Source organism: Phyllostomus discolor, chromosome 1 (genome assembly GCF_004126475.2).
Source record: "Phyllostomus discolor isolate MPI-MPIP mPhyDis1 chromosome 1, mPhyDis1.pri.v3, whole genome shotgun sequence".
NCBI classification, from domain to species: domain Eukaryota; kingdom Metazoa; phylum Chordata; class Mammalia; order Chiroptera; family Phyllostomidae; genus Phyllostomus; species Phyllostomus discolor.
This window is the reverse complement of record NC_040903.2, coordinates 196483915-196504381: the sequence shown is the minus strand read 5'-3', so window position 1 is coordinate 196504381 and position 20467 is coordinate 196483915. Positions and strand designations below refer to the sequence as shown.

General features: G+C 47.9%; 2 pseudogenes; one reads left to right on the top strand and one right to left on the bottom strand.

The window, feature by feature from the left end:
* Positions 1 to 8860: 8860 nt before the first annotated feature.
* Positions 8861 to 8984, bottom strand: LOC114493488 (annotated as a pseudogene).
* A 6331-nt stretch (positions 8985 to 15315) lies between these two features.
* LOC114493475 lies at positions 15316 to 15488 on the top strand (annotated as a pseudogene).
* The last annotated feature ends 4979 nt before the right edge of the window (positions 15489 to 20467 follow it).

Below are 20467 nucleotides of genomic sequence, written 5' to 3'. Positions count from 1 at the left end.
CAATAAAACATCATTCTTGCCATCAGAAATTAATAATTTTATGAGAAGAGTGACAAATCCTTAGACCATCTCAGTGCCACAGAGTCCATTTAAAAACCAAGGGAGCACAGAGAGTTTAGGAGCACAGAGAAAAAAAGCCCTAAGGCAGCCTGGAGATATCAGAGAGGGCTTCCTGGAAGAGGTAGTACAACAACCAGTTCCTTTAGCCATTCTTGCTGATTGTACTTCTTTTCTAAATGCCAAACCAAGTCAGTCTTCACTGCACTTCTCCCTGCCTGTAACCCCAGGCTCTGGCCTCTTTCAGGACTGGTGCAACCAGGCAGTAATAGCGGAGGGCCCTGACCCTGCCGGCCAGAACGAACTCATCCTGCAGCCCAGGGGTCGCTACAATCACTGCTGGAAATGGACAAGAGATTGGTTCCAGGTCCATTTCCACTGTGGACTTGCCTCTCATGTAGCCATGGAAGATCTGGATATTAGGGTGTAGTGGGGTACCCAATCCACCTGCCCAACCTTAGCTTAGTTTCCCCAGGAATCATCTCAGATGTGCAAAATGCTAACCTACTTTTAAAATCCTGCTGATCAGATTCTACATTGCTCTAGCTAATTCCTGGCATTTAATACTTCTCTGTTTCTAAACTGAATCTGTCATTTCTGTCATTACTAAAACTTAACCTTTTCCTGTTTGGTCTTTGGAGGAGACAGGGCAGTGGTCTTATTTCTCAAAGCAAGGGGCCTCCGTAAACTTGCAAACAATAATCAAACCACCCCTAAGCTTCTCCACCTGGGGCTGATGAATCTCAGCCACTACATCCATTCATTTATGGCCTTGTCTTTACTTCCTCCAGGCCTCTCCCTGTTCCTTCAGTTGAGGAACCCAAGACTGGACGAAGAGTAGCCCTGAGCAGCTGGAGGAGGGCAGGGGCCACGGGACGTTCTGTAGGGTTGGCAGGTAGAGTACGGGGATGCAGAGGATGTCGGGTAATGAGGTTAGCAGGGCCAAATGATCTTCAAAGAAGGAAACTCTGGAGGAACCCTGAGGTATAGCAACACTAAGGAAAGGACGAATGGGTGAAAAGAAGAGGCAGAGGTAAAAAAACAAAACAAAACAAAAACAAAAAAACCCAGAAGACTGTGGTATCACAGAAGCCAAGGAAGAAAATGCCTAAAAAAGAGGGAGGAGCCCTGGCCGAGTAGCTCATTTGGTTGGAGTGATGTCCCAATGTGCCAAAGTTGTGGGTTCCGCCTCTGATCAGGGCACTTGTAAGAATCAACCAAAGAATGCATAAATAAGAACAACAAAAATCAATTCCTCTCTCACTCAAAAAATCAATAAGTAAAAAATGCAGAAAAAGAAAGAGGGAGGAGGGCTCACCGAGATGGAATGTTGCAGAGAGGCCGCCTGAGACAAGGCCTGAGAGGCAGCTGTTGGGTTTCAATATAAGGAGGTCACTGGGGACTCAAGGAGAACAGCCTGAGTGAAGAGGTGGCAGCAAAACGTGGAGACAGCCAGCGTACACCACTCTTCCAAAAGTCTGGCTGTGAGGTGAGGAACCGGAGCCAGCTTCCAAGGTGGTGTGCCCCACGACACCTGCCTCCTGGTGTCCCCTCCCACGTGGTATCAGGGGTCAGTCTGTGGGACCGATGGAACACAGCAGATGTGATGAAACACCACCTCCAAGACTCTAATATAAAAAAACAATGCAGCTTCCATTTTAGCCTCTTTCACTCACTCTGGGGGGAAGCTAGCTGCCACGTCACGGGGCTGATATGACAGGGAACGGAGGCCACCCACCAACAACCATGAGTGGTCCAAGGTGGAGGCAGGTCCTTCAGCTGTGGTCAAGCCCTCAGGTAATTGTGGCCTCATCTTGACTGCACCCTCATAAGACAGGCAAGACATCTTTCTTAGCTGATCCTGGATTCCTGACCCTCAGAAACTGGGTGAAATAATAAATATGTATTGTTTTGTGCTGGCTGTTTTAAGTTTCGAAATGCTGCAGTAAATTTGTTACACAAGCAATAAATAATGAATACGGGGGATTGAAATAGAATGTGGGTAAAGAAAGAGGATTGTTTTGTTTTGTTTTGTTTTGTTTTGTTTTTAAGGAGTGAATCTCAAACATATTTAAATGCTAATGAAAAGGAGCCAGTAGAGAGGAAGAAACGCAAGATAAGAAGCGAATGGAAAACCAACTGAATGAGGTTTCAAGGAAGTGGAAAGGGAGAGTCGGTCCAAAGCACTTCAAGGAATTAGCCCAAGTTCTTAGGAGGACATCTGGACCCCTACCTCTCTCTCCGCTTGTGACCAGAGAACAGAGGAGGGAAGGATAAAGCCTGTCTGATGTGAGGATGTTGGTGGAATTCCTGCCAGGTGACTCGACTCCTACTTTCCCTAAGGTTATCTGCCAAGACTGTGGAGGGAGATGACGGGGAAGGCGGTGTCTTGAGGAGAATGAAAAAGGTCTGAAAGAGCTGATGACAAGCTCTAGAGAGGCAGTTGGCTAAGGAAAGGGAAGAAATCAGGGGGCCCGTGGAAGGCCTGGTTGCGATGCGGGCTCTGACTGTGTAGGCCCCCAGTCTGAGCAGCTGTCTGGCTTTTCCCCAACAGCGCCCAGTAGCTTAGACAGAGGTGCAGAGAAGGCAAATATTTGAATTAACTTTGGACTGGGTCTTTGTTCAAAGGGTGTCACGAAAAGAAAAAAGGGCAATGGAGGTGAAGCTGTTTGTGTAAGAGCTGTTAGCAGAAATGGAATATGGACCCCAGGGTGGCCCAAGACAGAAGGGAGAACAGGCAAGGCTGATACAGAGAGGGAAGAAAACGCTAAGGAACCGAAGGACCAATGATATCACAGGATGTTACGGGAAAGGCTGTGGAGAGCACCAAGGGTGCGGGATGGTGGCCTACTGGCGGGGTGCTTGGATTTAACACTCCGGAGATGCAGCAGGTCCAAGAGGACTAGCTTCAAGGGGTGGCTACGGCGTGCACGGCTGCAGTGAGAGACCGAGCTGTTGAAGGAGTGGCCCGTGCAGATGTGCTGTTGTTCAGATGATGACGACACGTAAGCCTGCAGCTGGTAAAGTTGTCCCCAGAAGAAGGAGAGCAGTGTCTTCCACGAAGGAGGCGGACCCATGACGGCACCAAGGAAGAGCTGAGTGTGAGCAGGCGGCAGGAACCCGCAGCAGCGGGGTTTTCGGAGAGAGGGCGGGGCTTGATGGTTTGTTGAACCAGAGGCCACCACCCCACCTCCTGAGCCAAGGGCTGAGAGAGAAGGGGGGCTGCCACCTGAGGTGGCCCAAAGGGAAACCAAGTCACAGTGCATTGCCCCGGAAGTGAGGTGGAGGGGAGCCCATTTTGGAGGGAGGGGGGCATGGGAGGTGAAAGGAGGAAGCTCAGTGAGATGAGGATGAGAGTAAGAAAGAGCCTAGCTTACAGAAGGGACTACATCCCGAGGTCCCGGTGGCTTTAGCCGGCTGCAGTTTTTAAAGGAATCCACGTGGGTAGTGAGTTATTGCTGCTGGGAGGAATGGAGCCTCTCTGAAGGGGCCCGCAACAGCCCTGATTAGTCACGCTCCTGTCCCGTGGCCTGAGGATGCAGGGTACCAGGTGTGGTGTGGGAGGTGATCTGTTTGGCCCAAGTTTAGCCAAGAGTGAAAACAAGTCCTTGCTAGACTCTCGGGCACAGAGACCCACACTCAGAAGCTCCCACATGACACGCCATGTCTTCTCTTAGGTGGCCCCATTTCCTGGTGGTTTCTAACCAACAGCGAGTTTGCCAGCACTCTGACCCTGGGAGTGGTCCCCACTGTGTCCCCTTCTCTCTGGAAACGTGCTGCTTGCCCTGCCCCGGCCAGCTGGGCGCACCCTGCCGTGCTCAGAGCTCCACCCTGACTGTTCCAACTAAATTCTCCTGGCATTTCATCGCATCTTTCAAGATGCTGCCCACGGCACATGCACACTCACACACTCACACACTGCTCCCCCACCCCCTCGCCCCCCACCGTTTACCAGTGGGAAGATGAAGTGTGCTCCCCAGCCCACTGGGGAGGAGTGGAGGGCAGGGAGGGCGGGGGGTTGTGGGGGGTCTCGGGGAAAGTGAAAAGAAGAGTTCCCCGGACTCCGTTTTCTGGATTTGATCTCCTTATCCACAGGATGGGCCTAATCCTACCTGCTTACCTACTTCAGAGCAGTCTTGTGAAGATCAATAAAATAATGTATGTGTAAAACTTTTTATTAGCAGCGCTGTTCAAAAGCGCCCATTTAATTATTTTCCGGGTGCAAAGGAGAGCTGCGTGGATGCCGTAAGGCCTACTGGGTTTCCTTATCATCACCGGCATTGGCACAGCACTTCTTAATTTACAAAGCACTTTCAGAAACGTGCAATCAATATTCGAAAATGCCCAGCAGGGAGCCCGACATACAGAATATGCTCCATAAATGACGGCTGTTCCTTTCTCACTCAGTCGTCACAGCTCCATTTTATAAATGAGGGAACTGAAGCTGAGAGAGGTTAACACACCTACCCAAAGTTCTCTCAGAAGTAGTCCCGAAACTAAAGTCTTCCGGTTCCAGTCTTGGGCCCTTTAAATTACACCATGTGCCTCTGCAGGCAACAATAGGCCTCTTTCCTTAAAGACCCTCACTTCTGGGGCAGGGGAGCAGTCACACCTGGGAAGGGGACAGGAGCTTTGCTTCGGCCTCTCCTCTGCCCCATTCTGTAGGACAGCCCTAACGAGCAGCCTACAGAAAACCCCAATCCAGCAGCAAATGGAGGAGCAGAGAGTGGGGAGAGGACAGACATAGACAGCCCAGCTGAGGACAGCCAGAGAAAGTAACTGTGACCAGCGAGGCAGAAAGTTGATGGATGGCGATGTCTCTGGAGGAGGAAAAGCAGGGCCCAGAGGATGCAGAGTGCGTGCCAGGGGCCCCGGGAGGGGCCGTGACAGCAGTTCTTGGTGAATCAGGCGTGCGAGGAGCGGTGTGTTCCTTCTCAGTGCAGGGTATTGATGGTTTATTGATCCAAGGCAGGGGGAAAGGATGACTGCAAGGAGAACTCTGCTCAGGGCTGGCGGGGGCAGGGCGGGGGGCGGGGGGTGGGGGAGATGGCTGGGAGTGGGGCAAGCAGGGCCTATGGGCGAGGGTGGGAAGAGAGGCCCAGGGAGAGACAGAGGGTGAGAGAGGACCAACGTGAAAGGGAAAGGAGTGCAGGCAGGGCGGGGAGTGACTCCTTATGGAGCAGGAGAGGGCTGTGACCCAACACCCAGCTTGGTGGCCTGAGGTTAGGGCCTGAGGTTAGCTGGGGTCTTCCTGGCAACTACGAACGGCCAGCAGCTCTGCCTTGCCCTTCCCCGGCCGCTTCTCTCTGAAGGCTTTGGACACCCTGGCCGCACTCACAAGCCCACGCTGGGGCTAGATGCTTAGCATGCATCAGATAACATCCAGACAGTTGCGACAAAATTAGCCAATTTCCAAAACCCATTAAATACGCCTCCTGATAGCATCTAAGTGCCATTTTCAAAAGCGTAAACTGCCTGGGGAGGCTTCACTGTGAATAGTTCTGGGCTGCCCTCTCCTCCCCTCAGCCAGAGTCTGCGGAATGAGAGGTCTCTCTCTCGGTGACTCATGCAGGGGCTTGGCCCGGTCTCCTGGAATCCTGCGGCTGGGACGCTCCGTGCCTCCCTGGGAAGTTTAATTGCGCTCACCCAGCCCTGAATGATGAACACTGCAATGTACCAGGCTGCTGGACTGTGGGTTCCAGCTCCAACTTGGCAAGAAACCTGGAGGCCTGGCCTGAGACCCAGGCACGTGCCCTGACTGGGACTCAAACCAGCCACCCCTTGGTTCTCAGGCCAGCACTCAGTCCACTGAGCCATACCAGCCGGGGCTGTAATTTTATGTTTTTGATGTGTCTCCTTTAAATAGCACAGAGCTGGGGTTTGCTTTTCTAATATAGTTTGAGAATCTCTTACTGTAGCATTTAGTCCATGTACATTTATTGTAATGCAATCAACAATATTTGGATTCAGTTCTATGTTGTGTTTTGTACTTTTTATTGTCTCATCCTTTCTGTGTTTTCTGTCCATTTTTCTTGACTTCCTTTGCATTAATTGAAATTGTTTTCACTCCATTTGTTTCTGGTTATAGTTTGGAAGATACATTCTGTACCATTCTTTTGGTGATTATCTTAGGGAAATTCTTCATGCTTAAATTATTGAACTCTAAAGTGAATTAATCTTTTTACCCTTTCTTCAAACTTCATAAAAACCTTGGAGCACTTAGGCTCTGTCTCCTGAGCCCGAGAAGCCTGTAAAATCTCAAACTTAAATTTACTAAGGTTGAGCGATATCCTCAGGATGATAGCCAGCCTCAGTAATCTGTTCAATTTTTGAATTCCTTACTCTGCTGATTTCTTACTTTCTTGCCAAATCATTGGTGCATTAAAAATATTTTCTTGCCCTGGCTGGTGTGACCCAGTGGACTAAGCCCTGGTCTGTGAACCAGAAGGTCCCAGGTTTGATTTCCGGTCAGAGCACACGCCTGGGTTGCAGGCCGAGCACTCAGTTGGGGGCGTGTGAGAGGCAACCAATCGATGACTCTCTCTCTCACTCTGATGTTTCTCTCCCTCTCTTACTCCCTTCCTTCCTCTCTCTCTAAAAAAATGAAGTAAATATTTCAAGAAATACTGAACTAAGTTGTGAAAATAAAGAAATGAAAATATATAATCCATGGACAAATTACAAAGAAATATTTTCTTCACAATTGTTAGTTGATCTCAGTGGAAGGGTAGCTTGGTGCATTTAGATGCTCGTGTTTCCAGAAATAGAAGTCTGCCTAATCCAGCTGAGCCTCAGTGTTCTTGTATATTAAATGGGGATAATAATAATAATCACCTCACAAGGTTGTTTTGAGGAATAAATAAAAATATAATGAAGCGGTTAATACAATATCCATAAGATAGTTTGTCATGTACATATTTCCACATACATATTAACACCCTGGGAGCCAGGCCATTCTCTAGACTAGCTTATTTTTGTGCATCTTGGAATAAATGTCCTTCTGCCATTTTTGATTAATTAAAAGAATATCCTGGCATTACAAGGTAAAAATGTTGTTATCTGCGATTACTGATCTGAATAAATCAGGACTCGGTGGCTGTTTTGCAGTCAAAACAAAACAAAGAAACAAGTTGGTTTCTGAAGCCAATAGACGTTCCCATTTCCTTTTTTTTTTTTTTAAGAAAAATCATTATCAGGACAGCCTCATTTTTTTTATTTACTTATCTTATAATAAATAACAAAAATTGAACTGATAAATTCCTTTCAATAAATAGCATTGTCTCTGTCGGAGCCTCACATAAACAACTGATAAATAATGCAGGGTCCTAAGTGCATCAGGGGTTGAGAGAACTCAGGGAGTTAAAGTAGTGGATAAAAGCTTCGTGGCTTTTGACTGAATTAGACTGAAGGAGAGGAGAGGCTCCAGAGGTTTGGGCCATCACAGGGAAACCAGCCCTCTCCACCCCTCGCCCCCCACCACAGTTATTGACCCTACTTGCCCTGCCTGACCTGGGGACCATGTGATTCCTGAAGAAAGTAGCTTTTATCTGTTCCCTTCCCAGCTGTACCCCAGGTCTCCTCTTGAGAGCTGAGTTCACTTGTAGTTCTAGAATGCATGCTTCACTAATATTATGTGTAAGCACTAAAGGCAGGTACCCCGGTCATTCAAAGAAGTCATGTCTTTCTCTCTAAGGCAAATACCCTCGGTTCCAGTTCAGTCTGGGAGAAGGACTGTCCCAAGCATTCCATACCCATCACACGACTTGCACCTTCCAAGAGTCCCAGGCTCCTGCCCAAATCTCTCTCCTCCCCTTCACAGCTGTGAAACACTTCTCTGCTCGCTGTGATCATTTCTTCACTTCCCACTCGCTCCTCAACCTTGGCTCCCACCCCATCACTCCGTATCTCCAGCTACGGCTAAGGTCGCCAGTGATTTCTGTGTCGTTAGACTCAATGAGCATCTTTCAGTCCGCATTTCGCTGGGCCTTTCATCATCTTTGCACATGGCTGAGCACTCCTTTCATGAATCATTCCTCCCTTCGCTTCTGTAACCCCGATTTCCAGGCTTGGTTTCACCTCCCTCTCCCTTTTGTCCCCTTTTCAGGTTCATGCTTCTTGCTGAACAGTTAAATGCTGGGTTTTCTTAAGGTTGAAACCCAGGCCCTCTCATCTTTACACTTTTAAAAATTCTTTTTATGTCTTGATTTGTGAGGTGGGGGAGGGAGACACCAATCTGTTGTTCTACTCATCGATGCATTCGTTGGTTGATTCTTGTATGTGCCCTGACCAGGGATCAAACCTGCAACCTTGGCATAATGGGATGCTGCTGTAACCACCTGAGCTACCCAGCCAGGGAGGGCTCTTTATACTATTCTTGATTCCTGGGGCACCTCATTCATATGCACAGCATCAATTGCTGTCTCTGCTAATTTTTTCCAAGTGTGTATTTCCCATTCAGACTCACACATCCAGCGAGCAACCTGCTGGACATCTCAACTCAAATATCTTAAGGGCACCACAAGCCAACAAATCCAGTCCCTTAGGTTCTTTTCTCCACAACTGCTGATTCTCTGGGAGTCCTTTTCTTGGAGAAGGGCACCAGCAGCCATACAATTGCTCAAACCAGAAATCTGGGCATCATTCCTGGCAAATTCCTCTCCCTCGATACCCCCACCCTGCCACATATATATATAGCCTATTTCCAAATCCTGTCCATTTTTATCTCCTAAATAGCTTGCTGATGTGTTCACTTCTCTCTATTTCCATGCCATTTTAAACTACCATCTTATTTCACCCGGACCACAGTAGCTCGTATGCCTAAACTCACTTTACCACCTTTCCCCAAATCTATTCTTAGCTAAAGGTCTCTTTTAAACTGATAAGAACAGATACTACACTTGATCTTAGCCAAAAGGCCAAGAAGCGATAAAAGGTCTCTTTTAAAAGCAAATCTGAAAATAGTGGCCCCTACTTAAACCCTCAGTGTCCTGCCACTGATTTTAGGATTAAAAACAACACATTGTGAGACCCTGATTATCTCTCCACCCTCATTTGATTCTTGGTTCCCTTTCATTCTCCTCCTTCGAGCCTCACTGGCCTTTTTCCTTACCTGCACCACAGGGCTTTTGCATGTCCTATTTCTAGCTAGCTAGCTAGTTAGCTATCCTCACTCTTTAGTGCTCATTTCAAACATCACTTTGCCAGAAAAACCTTATCCAAAATTTCTTATCCCATCACATCTCTCTATTATAGGTTCTTTTTTTTCTTTTTTTAAATATATTTTATTGATTACACTATTACAGTTCTCCCATCCTCCCCCTTTATTCCCCTCTACCCTGCACACACCTTCCCATCCACATTCCCCCCCTTTAGTTCATGTCCATGTGTCATAAGTTCTTTAGCTTCTATATTTCTCATATTATTCTTGCCCTCCCCCTGTCTATTTTCTACCTACCTTCTATGCTGCTTATTCTCTGTACCTTTTCCCCCTCTCTCCTCCTCCTGCTCCCCTGTTGCTAACCCTCCACGTGATCTCCATTTCTGTGGTTCTCTTCCTGTTCTAGTTGTTTGCTTAGTTTGCTTTTGTTTTAGGTGTGGTTGTTAATAACTGTGAGTTTGCTGTGATTTTACTGTTTATATTTCTTATCTTCTTTTTCTTAAATAAATCCCTTTAACATTTCATATAATAAGGGCTTGGTGATGATGAATTCCTTTAACTTGACCTTATCTGAGAAGCACTTTATCTGCCCTTCCATTCTAAATGAAAGATTTGCTGGATAGAGCAATCTGGGATGTAGGTCCTTGCCTTTCATGACTTGGAATACTTCTTTCCAGCCCCTTCTTGCCTATAAGGTCTCTTTTGAGAAATCAGCTGACAGTCTGATGGGAACTCCTTTGGAGGTAACTGTCTCCTTTTCTCTTGCTGCTTCTAGGATTCTCTCCTTCATTTTTATCTTGGCTAATGTAATTATGATGTGCCTTGCTGTGTACCTCCTTGGGTCCAACTTCTTTGGGACTCTCTGAGCTTCCTGGACTTCCTGGAAGTCTATTTCCTTTGCCAGACAGGGGAAGTTCTCCTTTATTATTTGTTCAAATAATTTTTCCACTTGTTGCTCTTCCTCTTCCCCATCTGGTACCCCTATAATTTGGATTTTGGAACATTTAACAATGTCCTGAAGGTTCCTAAGCCTCTCCTCATTTTTTTGAATTCTCGTTTCTTCATTCTTTTCTGTTTGGTTGTTTCTTTCTTCCTTCTGGTCCATTCCATTGATTTGAGTCCCAGTTTCCTTCCCATCACTATTGGTCCTCTGTACATTTTCCTCCATTTTCACTTAGTGCAGCCTTCATTTTTTCATCTAATTTGCAACCAAATTCAATCAATTCTGTGAGCATCCTGATCACCAGTGCTTTGAAGTGTGCATCTGATAGGTTAGCTCTCTCTTCGGCAATCAGTTGTATTTGCTCTGGAGCTTTGATCTGTTCTTCCGTTTGGGCCTTTTTTTTTTTGTCTTATCGTGCCTGTTACATATGAGGGGCGGAGCGTTAGGTGTTCACCAGGATGGGGCAACCCAGTTGCTGGGTTGTGACACTGTGTGGAGGTGGGGACTGAGAGGGAACAATGGCCCTTGCTCCATTCTCTGTCAGATTTCAATCCCTTCCTTTGCTTCCCCCAAGCAAACTGGGCCTTTCTTGTGCTAATTCCCATGTGGGTGGGCTTGTGCACATTCTAGGACCCTGTGGGTCTCTCCAGTGCACTCTCCTGTGAGACTGCAAGTGTCTCCCTATGCCTCAACCCCCACACTGTCCCCAATCGATGCCTCGAGGCTTTATTTCCCCAAGCTGGAACCTTGGGTTTTGGGTCTGTCCCACTCCTCAGCCTTGCCTGGTTTATCAGCATGCGAATGTGAGACCACCCGGTCCACCAACTGCCTTGCACTCTGGGCCTTGCTTCACAATCGCCACCTTGCTGGGTCTGCCCATTGCCACCCTGTGCCCGGGGTCTGCCAGCTGCTGCCTGCGCACCCAGGGTCCACCCGCTTCCGTCTTGCTCGCCCAGTGCCACAGCTTTTTGTGCCTCAACCCCTCTCCACCCGACCACCCGACTCCGCCCCACCTACCGATCTGGATGAATGTGTCTATTTTAACTCCTTGGTTGTAGGACTTCCATACAGTTCAATTTTCTGTCAGTTCTGGTTGTTATTTTGTTTCTAAATTGTTGTTGTCCTTATTTTGGTTGTACGAGGAGGCACAGTGTGTCTACCTACGCCTCCATCTTGGCCGGAAGTCCCAATTTCTATTATAGGTTCTTAAAACACCATATTGCCATTCTTAGCCACACTTGTCACAGTTGCAATTTTGTATTTGTTAGTATGATTATTCAGTCATTGTCTGCATTCTGCATTAGACTGTAAGTTACAGCTGGTATTTCTCATAACTGCACCCAGTGCCTGGCTTACAGTAAGCACCCTGCAAGCATTTGTAGAATGAAGGATCAAAAAAGATAGGTACTATTTTTAAGACAGGCACTATTATTAATCCATGTTACATAATGAAAAAAAAATTTTGAGGTTTAGAGAGGTTAAGTAATGTGCCCAGCTAAGCAGTGACTGAGTCAAAATTTGGACCTGCTTTTCTGACTCCAGAACCTGTATTGCTTAAGCAGAACTCTGCTTTTCAAGTGGACCAGATACTCAAACTGGATTGACCAGAAGCTTTCTAAGGACAAGAGTTCCCTGCAGCCACATCTGCCTAGTCCTGAAAATCAAAAAACAAAATCCTGGAAATCAAAACAGAATCTCAGCATCCTGGAGCTGGATGTGATTTAGAAATCATCTGGTGAGAAGTAATCTGTCCAAAGACCCAGCAAGATGGCGGCAGATTTAAGGTTAGAAGTTCTAACTCCAAACTCAGTGCTTCACACTCTGAATTCACTATATCCATCCTGCCTCCTTTCCCAGGGCAGGAGCTTAGTGTCCAAGGTCCAAGGTTCGATCTGCCAAGAGCAATGGCCTCCAAACTTTTTTGACTGTAGTCAATTCATGATGGAGGGAGAGGAGCAGAAAGCAAAAGATCTCTGGATTCACCTGTTATCACTTTCCAGGATAAAAGAACTCAGTGCAATGAATTAGGGCTATCCTACAGGCAAACTTAGGGGTACCCCTATCCATCTACTCAGATAGTAGGTATATAATTTGTTTTACCCCAGGCAAATTACTAAACTGCTAAACCCATAGACTGCATTATCGAACTCTAGGGAAGTACCACGATTAAGTTCACTTTACAGATAAAGAAACTGAGGCTTAGAGACATCGAATAATTTATCCTATCCAAAGTTACACAGTTTATGGGGGACGGAGTGGGGATTTGAACCCAAAATGCTCTAGGTTGGCCCTAACCAGATAGCTCAGTATATTAGAGAGTTGTCCTCATATGCCATGGTTGTGGGTTCAATCCCCAGTCAAGGCACGTACAAGAATCAACCAATGAATGCATAAATAAGTGGAACAACAAATCAATGTTTCTCTCTCTCTCTCTTCCTTCCTCTTTCTCTCTAAAATCAATAAATTAAAAAATTTATTTATGTTCTAGGTCTAGGCTCTTAAACCTTATACTAACTTCTTTCAAAAACCTTTCTTTCACCACTGTTTGCGTAATACATTTATCATTTCATTTGAACAACTAGTTTAACAAAAACAAAAATGAGATATTCTGTATGTTCAAATATGGAAAGATATATTATTAAGACAAAAAATCCATGGTGAGCTGTGTATGCGTTATACGTAACTAAAAAGCACACATGCAATGATGGCACCTGCAACAGCCATTAATCTGTTGAAAGCAGGCCTGGGGAGGCCATAAACAGGAAGCAGCCAAAATACATTAATAAATAACAATAAAATATGAAAAGAAAAACTAAAGGAAATAGGAAAAAGCCCTGGCTGGTGTAGCTCAGTGGACTGAGCACCTACCTGCAAACTGAAGGGTTGCTGGTTCTATTCCCAGTCAGGGCACACGCCTAGGTTGTGGGCCTGGTCCCCAGTAAGGGGGCATATGAGAGGCAACCACACATTGATGTTTCTCTCCTTCTCTTTCTCCCTCCATTCCTCTTTCTCCCTCCATTCCTCTCTCTCGCTCCATTCCTCTCTCTCTAAAAATAAATAAATGAAATATTTTTTAAAAAAGAAAATAGGAAAAAAACAGGAGGCAGCCTTTTACTCTTCACTCCTCTACTTCATGAGCTATTATTATTGTGTTTAACTTTTTAAAACTTGAAATGCTTACTGTAGATGTAAATGTATGTCATTTCACAACATAGTGAACTAATACCCACCACAAACCAAACCGGCAACAATTCAACCCCCTAATTCACACTCAAACCAACTCTCTTAAAAATGCAGGCAAAGTGAAGAATAGCAAAGCAATGCAGGCACTGGAGTCTGATCGGGGTTCAAATCCCTGGTTCCACCACTTACCAGCTTGTGATTTCAGGGGGGTTATTTAACCTCTATGAACCTCAGTTTCCTTATGTGTGAAATGGGGAAAATCCTGCCCCTAGGACAGTGGTTAGGATAAGAGAGATAAACTCATGTCAAACACTCAGTACAGAGCCTGACAGGCAGTGGGTCGTCAATAGGGCTAGTAGCCATTATTATGCACCCCAGTCAGGAAGGTCACAAGCTTAGAAAGTTAGATCAGCCACAGGAACTTTTGCAGGTCAGTTTGACCCAAAGTGGAACCCAAGGGCTGGAACCTCTGTGGGACCGTAACAGGGTGTGGCCAAGAGGGGGGCCCCAATCAGGGATTTGTAATGGGGTCCAGAAGCGCTTGGAGATAATTGGCTCCACACCACAGGGCCGCACCTGCCCGGAATGCTGGCAGCTGTGGCCAATTGTGGGAGGAGCCAGAAATGGGGCTGCAGAAGAAGATTGGCGCTGGGATTTAAACCCAGGCACAGTAGACATTTGGTGCCTTTTTGGGGACCACGTGGCTTGGGCGAGAGTCAGGACCACACAGCTTTGGAAGTGTTCCCTTTTGCCACATGGATGGTGCTGGGAGCCTGAATCATGAACTTCTACTTCTTTCCTGAGATACAGTACCCCAGACTGGGCAGAGGGAGAAGGAAGGACTGTGTGCGTTTGTGGGCATTCCAAAAAACTTCAGTCTGTATAACTTTTAAATAAATAATAATTCCTTTCCTTTTCACTGATTTCTGATATTGAGAGATGTCTTTTCTCTGGCAGTGGGCAAAGGGAACCTAGTACGGGGGAGGAACCCCTGGAGAAAGGGGGGATCCTTTCTATCATTCGGCCCCATCCCCCGGTCTGTTCTGTACCAGGACAGCAATCCCTCAACCTAAATTCTGAAACCCCAAACCCTTTAGGACCAAAAGCTGTTCTGTAAGTCTAAGGCAGACAAATTCATGCAGAGGAAGACCCTGAAATGTTGTGAGGCTATGTACCATCTTTATTGATCACCCTTGGGGTGACTCATCATATATTTTCTGGAGGAAATATCGATTGAGGAAATATCGATTGTTTGATTATGTGGTGCTGCCAGGGACCTCACTAAGGATTTTACATCATATATGGTACATGCACCACATTACGTTGTTAAAATCTATAAAATTCTGAATTCTGAAAAACATCTGGCTCCAGGGGTTTCAGATAATATATTGTAGACCTATCTTTCCAGTCAGGTTCTCAAGTCTTCCTTGTCCACAGCCCAACTTCTTCCTGTCAGTCATTAGCTAGGTCATCCGTGGCGGCAGAGGAACCTGGCTGAGACTCAGAGGCCTGTGGGCACGCCTGGGAGTTCAGCACTACGGACAGCAGCACACCCCAGGGGAGCTGCGGAACAAATTTCCTAATCTCCTGGACTCGGTTTTCCTACCCGCAGGATTGACGCCCTGCAGCTCGCCTGAGAAACACCACCCTTGTTTCCTAGTAGTAAAACACAAGGTGTGGGGGCAGGATGGAGTGGGAGGACAGTTGGTGTGGTGTGGGCAGAGGAAATAAATGTGTTTCTTATCTTTTTCCTCCAGGCTCTTCTCCTCTGACATCGTTAAAAGCTTGGCATACCCTGAATGTTTGTTTTCATCAAGTTTCCTTGCATTTCTAATCTGCAAATTCTCCTGCCTGGTTTCCTTTCCTGAGCATTCCGTTTTGCCTAGCCCCGGGATTTTCCCAGCCTCACCTGCCCAGTGTGGGATGTAAAATAAATAAATAACTCTCCTCCACCTTCTCCATTCTTCTAGCTGGTGTACTGACCTGGCAGAAAAGGCACCATGGTCACGAAGGTGGTTTTCCCAGGGCAAGGCTTATCCACTGCACTCCAGAGGTGCTGGTCCCTGAGATCTCCCCAAAAGTGGGAAACTCGACTGCATAATGTGTGTGTGTGTAGATGGGGGGGGGGGGAGCGGGGGGGATACTGCGTTTGCACTGTCCCCTAGAGAAATAAGTAAATGAATGAATGAATTTTTCTAGCTGAGCTAATAACCAAATGAACAGAGACAGGTTAACGTGAAAAAATGTACATTTATTATGGATGTACATGTTAGGAGTGTCATAAAATGTGACATCAGAAACACACTGGAGAGCTGGGGCTGATGTGCCGTTCTAGACCAAAGAGAAGCAGGACAGGGGTCTGGGATTCCCAAGGGAAAGTAGGTCATTTGCAGGTATTGAAAATAGCAGACATGTGGCAAACAAGTTTCTATCGGACCACCCAGAAACAATGGGACTCAGGAAATGAGCTTCGCTAGGTTTCTTCCTGTCTGTCACATATGTGCTAATTCATATGTTCTAAGGTGATTATGCTAAGGTTGCCTCCCTGAAGCAGGTTTAAAAAAAATCTGAATGACTTTAAGCAGAAAGGGGGAGGGCCAAAATCTCTCTCCCAGTGCATTTGTTTTCCAGTAACCAGATTAAGATCAGTATCTCAAGAGGCACATTTTGGGGTAGCAAAACTTTGATCCCCTCACCAGCAACCAGGTAACAAGGCAGAGACCTTGTTAAGAGTGGACGTGAGGTTCCCAAGGGACTCCTGCCAGCCCCAGTCACTCCAATAAAACAGAGATGAGGTGAGCCCCAGGTTGCCACTGCTGTTCATGCTGGCATTATCGTTAGGTCCCTGAGGGGAGAAGGGCAGGAGTGAGGCGGTTTCCTTTACTACTAAGTGAAGTCATATCCATCCAGCCTCAACGAAAACAATGTCCCAACTGGCAAGCATAAAGCCACAGTATGTGAGAGCTGCAAGGGACCTTCCAGCGTATGTACCTGAGGCAGTAGCAGCAGGATGGTCGCTTTTCTTTATTCAGCAGACACCTATGAAGTGTCTGTTTATGCCAGGCTGCACACCAGGAAGCACAATGCAGCCCTACCCTTCTCCCCGGAGCTGAGTCAGGTAAGAGAGAGAGGCAATTAAGATTCAAAAGTGCAGTGTGCTGAGCCCTGGCAGGGTGGCTCAGCTGGTTGAAGCATCATCCCATACACCGAAAGGGTTGCAGGTTCAATCTGGTCAGGGCACATACCTAGACTGAGGGTTCGATACCTGGTCAGGGTGTGTATGGGAGGCAACTGATCCGTGTTTCTCTCTCATCTCTCCCTCTCTCTCTCTCTCTCTCTCTCTCTCTCTCTCTCTCTCTCTCTCTCTCTCTCTCTCTCACTTTCCCCCTTCCTCCCTCCCTAAAATCAATAAACATATCCTCAGGTAAGGATTAAAAACAAAAGTACAGTTTGTTGAGTGCTGTGGCAGGGAAACACAGGATATTGCAGGAGGTGAACGCAGCCCCGGCTGAGGAGGAGACCCTGAGCTGAGATTTAGGGCCATCTGGGCGGGTGTGGCTGGCGATGGCAAGGGAACAGAACATAAGAGAGGGCAGCGCACTGTTAGAGAACTCAGACTTGTCACCTCTTTGTCCTTGTGTGTATTTGGCCTCATTCCACAGCTAAAATAATCTCATCTCTGATGACCGGGGCCACATCCTCTAACTCGGTCTCTTCAGAACGTACTCTGCTCCCTAAACACGCCAAGTGCTTGGTCAGTGGTCATCGGTGGGAGGCGTTTTCCTGCACACCGTGGGAGAAAAGTCTCGTCCTCAGAACGTCACCGCTGGGACAAGCACACGTTACTCCGCACACAGGCAGAGCTCCAGGTCCTGTGTCACAGCAGCACCCCGCCCCCCGCTGCAGCCCCTACCCGGCTGGCCATCTTCCAGAACAGGGAAGCGGCAGAACCGTGCATCAGTTCTGCGTCTCTTTCCTTTGACTGGGTATTGAGCTCTATGATTTTGCCAGGTTAGAAGTTACTTAACTTCTCTGGGACACGTTTTCCTCACCTGTAACCTGGGCCTGATGCATGTTTATGGGAATCAAATGAGATAATGTCTGAGCAGATGCTTCAGAAGCTGTAGCGTGCAAGGCCGATATAAAGCATTCTTATTCTTCCACTCGTTGTTATGTTCACGATTACATCAGGTGAAAGACACAGTCCGTCTGCTCGCCCCTGCTGCTAATTCACACCCCACGTGCCCACAGGTGAACGTCCACACATCCTGGCCCCGGGAAAAGTGCAGAGGTGCCAACAGTGCAGGCTCCTGTGCCAGCGAGCAGATGCTCATATGCCCCGGAGGCGGCCTGTGGAATCCCCGGTGATGGAGAGTTCCGAGCTCTGCAGTCCGGGGTTCCCGTGCTCCTCCGCTTCATGCTCTGGATCTGCCTCTCGACATTGCGTTAACTCCCGCATTCTCCTTCCCTGGCTTGAGTGAGCCTGTGTGCAGTGGGAGAGCAAGGAGCTGGGTGGGCCTGTTGCTGAGAACTCTCCCCATCTTCCTTCCCAGGCATGAGTCAGTGTGGTGATATACTTCCAAAGCCCTCTGAAGAAGTTTAAGAGGCAGACTCCAGATCCTGTTGCTGGGTTGGGTGGGAAAGGGTTTGTTTGCCTCTAACCAAAGGTTCTGACTCAGAAGCAGCGAGAATCTCCAGGGTTCTCTCTTGAGTCCTGAGTCAAGAATAGGTTCCCACTATCTGCTTATACCCAGAAATCCATGTGGCCTTGACCATGAGCTTGACTTGGAAGCACTGAGCTCACTGACCTGGGGTGGGGCTCACCTTCTCCCTTATGGGGAACATCTCTTCCAGCGTGTGGCCTATTGGTACAGGTAGCGAAGCAGATCTCCTCACACTGAGTTACACTCCCTAAGAAATACTGTGAGCAAATCAGTCTCTGATAGAAAGAGCTAAAAGTTTGTGCATGAAAAAGCTTATGAAGGGGAATCCCTAGGGGGAAAGAAATTAGCAACCAAAACTGACTCCAAAAAAATCAGAGCCCATAGGGTTGGATTCTGCTTGGGAAATAGCAGGGAGGTGGGAGCAGAACACGACATAAAGGATCTTCTACAAAGTTCTCGCCCAGTGTCTACTCTATCCCTTTTCTGTGGGCCTCGCTCTGGTCCCAGCTAGGATACCTGCTACCTCCTCCAGGAAGTCTTCCAGGGCTGCTCTGCCCCCACTGAACAATCCTGGCCTAAGCCTAATCCTTTCCCCTGTCCACTAAGACATTCAAGCTAGAACAGGAGGTTTGTGGGGAGGCCTAAGAAAAATTCCTAGAAACTAAAGGTGGAATAAGATCAGAACAGACAGTGTCAATCCTAGCAACCGAGAGGTTTACAGCACTCAACCGCATACAGAGCAAGCAGAGTCTGTTCCGCGCCCTATGCCCTTGGGTAAGCAGCATCAGCTTCCCAGAAGCAGGAGGCCGCGATGTTACTCTTGTTGCCTTGGCCCTTCCCCACAACCAATCTCTCCTCTCTGTTCTCCCCAGGAGTGCCTCGAGCCTGTCTCCTGTGCTCCATCCCAGTGACCCAGCCTTGTTCTCACCATCTCCTTCCTGGGCACTACTGCAGCGTTCTCACTGGGCTTTCTTCACTCCTGGCTTTCCACCTGAAATTCCTTTCCTGATCTTCCTGGTGAATGTCTCAACCTTTAGAAAAACTCAGCTCAAGTGCCACCTCCTCCAAGAAGCCTCCAGGGACTTCCCAGGCAGAGCTCACTGTTTCATTCCCTGTGCACTTTCATTTACCCTAAAATAGCATTTATCTCAGTGTGCTGGGACTGCTGGTTAGCCTGCCTTCCTAACCCGCCACCCCTCGTGGCAGCTCCTCCAAGGACCAGACTCTGGCTTATACTTTGCATTCTTTAGAGTCTAGTGGGAGTCTGACCTTCCTTACGGAGCAGGAAATGCTTGATGGAGAAGGGAAGGGAGTGGAAAATGGAATGAAAACTTGACCGAGTTACAGATTCTTCAGTTTCTGAGCCACCCCCTCTATCTCGTGAGGGATAAGAGGTAATTTTCCCACAGAAAACTCTTACTGTTCATGAGTCCACCATTCTCTGACACACATTTCACAAGGTGCCAATCGCCCCACAGTTTCTTCAAAGCTGCTGAAGAGCTTAGAATCCTAAAGAAGCAAAGGCCCAGGGGGATGAGGTGACCGGCTAAATTCACACGGCCAATTAATGGCAAAGGCCAGACTAGAACTCAGGTCTCATTGTGCCCAGGCCAGGGCCCTTGATGCAATACCAAAGGCCTCTCTTCAGGTTTTCCCTCCGGGCAACAGCATGTAATTATGAACATTAGTATTGGGAATTTACATGCGGCTTTTGCTTCACTGGCTTTTTTATTATCCTTTTGATTAGTAATTCGGTATGCAGCCCAGACGTGGAGCAAAGCCAAGAGAGGGAGGGAAGACACAGGAGGCCAAGGCCAAGCAGGGGACCACAAGCCCCCGGGAGAGCAAGGCCAGAGAGGACCAAAGGTGCAAGAGGTCACATGGACACGAGGGAGCAGTGTCCTGTGGGGGGGAGGGGCCGTGCACACCTGCTGAAAGGGCCTCCGCTGAGTGGTCCAAGAGCCTTTCTAACTCTGGTCTTCCCCTCTCATGTGGCTGAGGGAGCTCTCTGCCCAGCCCTGAGGAGGAGGGGACCTAAGCTCCATGACAAGGGCGGGGGTGGAGGGTGGGTAGGGCTTCTGGCTCAGACCGCGCCTGTTGGGAGCTACATGGAATTGCCCCAGATGCCCCATGTCATGGGGCAGGTGGTGAGGGCTGGGAGCCCACTGCTCAGTGCACCACGGCATCCTTCGATAGGATGCCAGCCCCGGCCCGCGCTTCACCCTGCTCTAGGGTTGACTTTGCAGGCCCTATTTACCTTCATACAATAAAAATGCTCTCCCCTCCCAACCTCCTAGTACTGTGGTGAGGCTCAAGACCTTGCGGGGAGCTGGAAAAATAGCCTCATCCACGCACAACCCTCAAGACGAGGGGTCCACATGCTACAGAAGGAAAACTGGAGTGAGGGGGCTGCTGAAGGGCCTCGAGGTGCGGGGGACAGGCCGTCAGGAGCCCTGGGCGCAG